General features: G+C 59.3%; 1 protein-coding gene across 1 annotated transcript in view; it reads right to left on the bottom strand.

The window, feature by feature from the left end:
• The window catches only part of Rbfox3 (RNA binding fox-1 homolog 3), a 370,105-nt gene extending 367,040 nt beyond the window's left edge, over positions 1 to 3,065 (bottom strand). Inside the window, exon 1 of the mRNA XM_058579983.1 lies at positions 1,696 to 3,065. The gene's annotated coding sequence lies outside the window, so the exon portion shown is untranslated. The remainder of the gene's footprint in view (positions 1 to 1,695) is intronic.
• Positions 3,066 to 7,362: the final 4,297 nt, after the last annotated feature.

Here is a 7,362-nt window from a genome sequence, read left to right on the forward strand (position 1 = left end):
CTTCCCCAGTGCCAACCCCACAGGCAGGACCAAGGCCCACTTCCTCTCCGGGCCAGAAACCAGAGTGGCTTTCCTACAGAGCGGCCGGTCCTTGTCCTCTGGCAGCGCCCTCCCAGGCCCCAGGGCCTCTGATGAGCAGTCAGGGAGGGCCTGTGGCACCCGCCGGGAGCCAGGGCTGCTGCACCCCTCCCACACCAGCAGCCCCACAGAGCCTCTTGAGACAGAAATGCCCGGGGCGTGGAAGCCAGAGGCCCTGAGGACAGAGTGCGAGAGGCACAGAGGCCCTGTCCCACCCTCACCCAGTCAGCTCTCAGAGGGACCTTCTGTGCCGACAGAACCATGCTAGGTGCTCTGGGGGACAGGGATCCGCGGTGGTTCCTGCCTTTGAGGCACTAATGATCTGGTGTAGGAGACAGGTGTCCCAACACCTCCCAGATCTGTCATCTCCCACTCTTCCTTATCAGTGCTGATTACAGCCCCCAGAAAAGTGCTGTGACAGATGGGGCCTGTGGGGATGGCTCTGCATGTCCCTCCTAGGCTTGCACGTCCACGTGGCACCTGCCCCAGACGGCACGGACGGCACGTGGCCTCTCTGTGCCGGGGTCCAGAACCCTCCCTTTTGCCTTCTCCATCTACTTAGCCAGTTCCTTGGATGCTTCAGGAGAAACGCCTGGTCATTCCTGGCCTCAGCCTCCCTCCTGCCAGTCTCTCTTATGACCACGGGACTCCGCGAGAGGGCACCGCGGCTGCTGCACATACCCAGCCCCAAATGTTCTCCTGAGAAAGCCCCTGCCCTTACACCACAGGCTCTCACACATGCCAAAAGATTGATGCCAGAGCTTGCAGTCATTGCCCATCTTGCTGCTAAAATGCCCCTGCCACAGAAAGGCAAGACTGGCCCAGGGCGAGGGCCCAGTCCTGCCAGGAGCTCCAGCCTGGGAAGCCTTGGAATGCAAGAGTCTGGCCGGGCGAGAAGGAGCAGAGACCCCTGTGCAGGCTTGCAGAGGGCTTTCTGCTCTGGGCCTAAGGGAAGAAACAGAGATCCAGTCAGACCTGAGCTCCTGCCATGGCGGCCGCACTGCTCGGCCTCGTCATCAGCAAGGGGAGCTCTCCCCACCAGGTGAGAGGAAGGGAGGCCCCAGCGAGGTGGAAAGGGAGGGGACAAACAGAGACTGTTTGTCTGTAAGGCACTCATCTATCACCAAAGTCCCCCACCTGGAACGTGCCTCCTGATGCCAGCCCCTAGGCCCACTGCCACCTGCTAAGTGCCCCACAGAGGCAGGGAGGGGACCCCCACCATATGGTCCATAAGGAGCAGACACCCACAAGCCCTTGGAACTGCAAGGCCCTAATGCAAAGCAGCCGGCCACCCTGCCCATCAGTGGGCAACCCACAAGGCAGGCATGTGGGGCAAACACTGCCACGTCTGGCCTCTTTCTGGCTAATCACGATAGCTGTCCACTTACAGTGGGCACCCTGAGGGGACACAGCCCCAGCAGACAGAAGGAGGCCCAACACCTTCAGCGGGCCCTGCGCTATAGAGGAGGAAGGACCCAGTCATCAAGCATCCTGATCCAGCTTCTCGGCCCCTCCTTGACCCATCCTCTTACCACCATCCCTCCAGGCCCCCAAGTCCCCCCAGATGAAGTCACCATCAAATGGCATGGCCTGGGCACAATAAGCAGGAAGTGCTACCTGCTGCAGGTAGTCAACAGGTGTGAGGATGCTTCAGGTGGCCACCACCCAGGCAGGTGTGACCAGGTCCAAAAGAGTGCTGGGAGAAGGTGTCAGCGCCAACAGGAAGCCGCCCGCACGCACGCGCACACCTCCTCTCTGTTAGGGACCTTGACTTGGAATGATGTATTCTCTGTTCTCCTGGCTATAATTATTTTAGCGTGGGAGACCAGCTCTGTCTCCAGCGTCTCCGAAGGGCGGGTCCAGAACCCCGCATCCCCCAGCTCTGGAAAATCCCATCTCCAGATCCTTCCGTCCATGCAGAAGCACCAGGGCCCTTCAGATGGGCAGCCCCCCCTGCCCTGGGAGGCCGGGGTCAAAGGGTTTCATTCCTACTCCAAGCAGCTCTGCGAGCAGCAGAGACCAGGCACCACGCATGCCTCCGCGTAACCATGGCAACTTCAGGGAAGTTTCCAACAGTAAGTTTGTGAGTTGTGGAGCTGTTATGTGGTGTCTGGGTGGGTTGGCTCCTGCCTTCTTTTTAGGGTAACAGGATCCCAGCCCAACACTTGCATGAGCTCTGTGGGCAGTGTCCAGGGAGCTGCCTCCAGACTCCCAGCCACCTGGGCCAGCATCTCACTTCAGTCCCACAGGGTCACAAGTCCCTGGGTTGGGCTGTCCCCTCAGATGACCTGGAGTTAGCATACCCCCATGAAAGCTGGGGTATTCCTCCCCAGTCTCCCGCCCACCCACAGAAGTGTTCAGTACCTCCCCTCCCCAGGAGTCTGGCAGGTGCAGATATGGTGCCCAGAGGTGCCCATCTACTCTGCAGTGTGGATCCTTCAGAATCCCAAACATTGGTCCCAAGACACCCCGGGGTATGAGTTCACACACATCTGTGAAGCTGGGGAGCAGGTCAAGCTGCCCACGCACATGCTCACCCCCACACGGAGCATGCACACACATGCAGGCCTGCATCTGTGCGTGTAAAGGTGACCCTGTCTCTGCATAGAGCGATCCAGGCACAGACTGGGGACCGCCCGCAGCCTCAGTGGAGGAGGGTGGGAGCCACAGTCCTGGGGATGGCCCTTCTGTGCAGGGGACAGAGGAACACAGGAAGCATTCGAAGGTGAGGACATCCTCACACATGCTAATGGTGCACGCACACACACGTGCACACAAACACGAACACTGCCTTCAATGCTGTGCCAAGCCGTGGAGGGCGGCACCACCCCCGTGGCCCAGGACACCTTGCTGCCCAAGAAGCACCCAGCGGAGCAGAGGCAGCGCCAGCCCACCCAGGCCTCGGCCTGAACAGCTGTCACTGCAGCACAGCGCTCGGCAGCCAGCGAGGCCATGTCACAGCCGCGGTGGCAAAGGCTGGGCTGCACGGCTGTGCAGAGAGGAATCATTTTTTAAGGGGAGAAAAATCCTAAATGGCCCTTTCAGCCTTTCGGCGCAAGTAATTGTAGTATCCAGTTAATGAAAGGCCTGGCGTGCTGGCTGGCTGAATGGCAGCCAACGCCAGGGCCGCACCTCACGTGGCGCGGCTCCACCGCCCCGTGCAAGTCAGACCGCGCTGGGGAGGTGGGGGGCGGGGAGGGGGGGAGCGCGCGAAGCCGAGAGCTTCCAGGAACGGCAGGTCTCCCACGCGGGATCACATCGCCAATTAGCCAGTGGGAGGGCCGCCGCGCTGGCATCTCGCTTCCACAAAGACAAAGTTTCCTTGAGGAAATTGCCAGAGTCTTCAAGGCTCTGAAATAACACAGAACAAATGAAGAAGGACGGCCGCAGGGCCTGGCCAGGCTCGGAAGCCCCGCCCCCGCAGCCTCGCGAGGAGCGGTGGGCTCCAAGGCGCCACGGGGCCTGCGCGTGCACACACATGCTCACACATGCGTGCACACACACAGAGGCACTTGTGCATGCACACTTACCCAAGCACAGGCAGGAACCCACGCTGTGCATGTGAACATGTGCCTGCACACACACCACAGGACGCACAGGCACGGTCTGTGCACACACCTCCTGCGTGTGCGCACACGCATGCACACTCATGTATGCATGTATCTGTGCACACATCACCCTGCTTGCAGGTTGGGGGCCACTGTGCTGACCCTTAAACACGCAGGTCTGTAGCTCTCACAATGGCCACACTTAGAGGACAAAGCGCCCTGCAAATCTGTTCTCTGGAATTTTCCCCTCATTCCACAGCGAGAACTCCATCTGTGAGGAGCCTCCACCATCTTCTGACCTGGTAGAGCTCAGAGCCTCGCACAGTCCATTCTGGAAGCTTCTTACCAACACCCAAGGGGGTCCCTGCCTTCAAGGCACGGAAGCAGTCCAGCTCAGCCGTCTAAGTGGAGGTGACTGATTTATTCTGACCGTCCTGACTCTTAACGACACCACTCTCCTCCGAGTCTGCGCAGCTTTAATTGTCCATCAGGCGGGGCAGGGAGGAACCGTAAATCTTCCCTGCCCGCTGCCGGGAGCTCCGCACCCTCCGCACTGCTTGACCTCCAATTGCCAGCCCCTCACAGGCGCAAAGGCAGACTGGCATCCGCCTGGAGAGCTCTGCTGGCTTTGGTGAAGGAGGGAACGGGGAAGGGGCACCAAGAGGAGGAAGAGGCCAGTGGGCCAGGGAGGGGCCAGGGAGGGGCCAGGGAGGGCAGGAGCATTGGCCACCTTTGGGTGCTCTGACTACAAGGCGCTGCAGAGCAGCGGTGCCCCTGGAGTCTGAGCCACGGCGGCAGCTTCCGAGGGCTGTGGAGGCCATGCAGGCTCCTTCCCGGCCTGCCCCACACGCCACAGTGCAGGCCGCACTAGAGCAGGCCGGGCCCTGGGGCGTCTGGGCACTCCCTTGCCTGGCTACAAAACAGCACAGCCCTGAAAGGAACCACTAGTGAGGACCAGCAAAATCCTTCTCCCTCTGAACTCAGAGTGCGGGAACCAGGGCCTCTCCCAGGGCCTGCCTCCCCGTGGGAGTCCGGACCAGGCCCAAGGCCACAGGGCTAGGCAGCGGCCTGGAAAGCCAAGGTCCAGAAGCCCAGCCACAGGCTCCAGAGCGGGACTCCCGGCCTCCAGCCGCCGGCGGAACCTTTTCTGCAATTTTAGTGTATATTAATGCATCTCAAAGCGGCGGACATTATAGTTACGATTATTACCCAAAGACTTCCCACAGCCTTCATCTTCCAGTGCTCATTACTTTCTGAAAAATTATCCTTGGGGACTGAAATTTTCCAAGGCTGTCCTGTGGGGGTTTTTCTTAGGATTTGGGCAAAACGTATTTGGGAAGAGGGAGGAATTAGCCTCCTGAAGTCAGTCTCCTTGGTGACATCTGACAAGGAAAGAATGCCATCAGAGCGGGGAGGGGCCGCGTCGTCACTGTGCAGACCCCGGTTCCATTATTCAGTTCTGTCTACTGTGAGATGACAGTCCTATCTTAAAAGTGAGAGCTCAGTAGGGTGGAGGGGGCAGTCCCTGCAACGGTCATCTTGCAGCTGAAGCACGGGCCAGTCAGGGAAGCCAAGAAGGTGACCACAGCACCATCAGCGCACGCGAATGGCTGGACATGTATTTTCCAACGCAGAGGCAGACTTGCAGAAAGTCCCCTGAGCATGGCCAGGGTGTGCTGACACAACCCAAAGAACACAGGTGTCCTGTGCCAGCTTCTCAACTGTCCCCCCAACAGATCTGCTGGTGGGAAAGAAAAACGTGCCCCCTGGAAGACGGCCCCTTGTTGGCCTGTAGAACTGCCCCAGACCCCATCACCAGGGCGGGGTGGCCAGGGAAGGCAAGGGGCCCCCTTTCAGACAAAGAGGCTCCGTCCAGCGTCCCACCCTCAGCCCTCAGTTAAAGGCGTGCAGCTGTGGACGTGTCCAACAGACCTCTGTGCCCAAAGTGCAGCGCAGTGCTGTTGTGCGCGAGTGCTGATGGCATTATTAGTCCGCTGACAACATCACGCTCACCTGAAGTTTCCCCAGCACTTCTCTTTTCTGCAAAGGTTCCAAAATACTTGACTAGCATGCCCTCAGACGCACGCTGATCAGCAAGCCACAAGCACTCTGGTTCCCACTGTGAGTGGCTCCAGGAACCGCAGCCGAGGCCCACTGGGGCCTGTGAGGAGCCCATGGGGGAAAGCCCTGCGGGCCCGACCCTCCACCTGTCCCTGCTGTAGGCCCCGAGCCGTGCCTAATGGCATCACATCAGAGAGGCACAGTCAATATTCCAGAATGATGACGCAGGCTTTCTGTTGACTTCCAGTGGGTCTTACAAAGCTGCATTTCAGTTTTTCAAGTATTGAGTCCTGAGACCCCAAAACATCTCCATGCTGAAGGTGGGGCAGGAGGGAATCCCTGAGCCTGAGAGGGAGGCACCACGGTGGCCATCCACGGGCTGAGAGGCCTCCAGGAAGAAGTGGGGCACAAGGGACAGGATTCGCCTCCCATTCCCCAGTCTGCACTGGAAACTCTGCTGGTGCTGACCTGGTCCCTCTCTCAATCCAAGGCCACGTCTTTTGCTAAAGCACCGGCGGCAATGGCCCCATCTCAGGGCTCTCTTGACTCCTTCAGGAATGGACACATGAAGAGGCGCTGTGGGCCTGTCCAGGGGACTCAGAGGGGAGCCTGCCACCCATTGGATGCCCCGACCAGGGCACAGCCCCCTCCTGCTGTCCATGGCGTGTGTCTCAGATGTGAGCTGGAGAGGGTCCCCAGCATCCCCACCTCACCTGCAGAGAGATGCGGGGTGGCTTCCATCCCCTGCATGAAGCACCCGCAGCTTCCCTAGAAGCCAGTTTAAATGGTAGCCATGAGCAGTTCAGAGCCTGCGTCCTCAACCCTGACCTTCACCAGCCCTCTCAACCGGCCCGGCCCTCTCACAGGCGGCTGGCTCCAAAGCAGGGTCACCATCCCTATTCCCCTGGGTACCCACTGAGCTACTTCACATCTATGACCAGATTCTTGCTCAGCGCCCTCTGAGGGTTCAGACTCGCCCTGGGCAGCGAGGCCAGGACGTCCGCGTACCCTTCCCCAGCACGCTGCAGCCAACCTGCCACCTCCCGAAGCCAGCTCTGACCTCACCTCCCTACACAGACCGCAGGCGTGACTGAGGCCACTCACACACCGACGGGCTATGCAGCTCTCCCTGCCGGCCTGCGAGGCCTCACGGAAGGTAATTAATGTCCAACCTTGTTCAGAAGTTGTGTTCCATTTAAGTTACATCTAAATGCACGTGTCCTGGGGGTGAAGGATGGCTCTTAGAGACCCCAGTGGAGGGGCGTGGGGAGGGCCAAGATGCTCCATCTCAGGAGCTGCCACCAATAGTCAAAGATTGAGACCAGACCCCGGGGCAAGGGTGGACACACTGAGTGGCTCAGATCTGGTGGAGGACATCAGCTGTTCAGACCCAGCTGAAAGCATCATTGTGATTTTCCCCTTTCTCCCTGGATCTCAGGGTGATGGGCAACATGGGCACATGTGCTGACCCAGAGATTAGATCGCCCTCTGGATGCTGAGAGCATCGAAGGAGGGATCTGCGGGTGGGGTGGGCAGGAGCTTGGATTCCAAGATGTTCAGAAGCCGGCCTGCCCACCTGAGCTGGGCCTAAACCTGGCCTTGGATAAAAGTTCCAGAAAAACAGTAGTTGTTTTTTATTGACAGTAGAGAAACCTCCCATTTGCATTCAGCATGG

This window comes from Marmota monax, unplaced genomic scaffold (genome assembly GCF_021218885.2).
Source record: "Marmota monax isolate L192 unplaced genomic scaffold, Marmota_monax_Labrador192_F-V1.1 WCK01_AAM20220418_F8-fsc00353, whole genome shotgun sequence".
Classification (NCBI taxonomy): Eukaryota; Metazoa; Chordata; class Mammalia; order Rodentia; family Sciuridae; genus Marmota; species Marmota monax.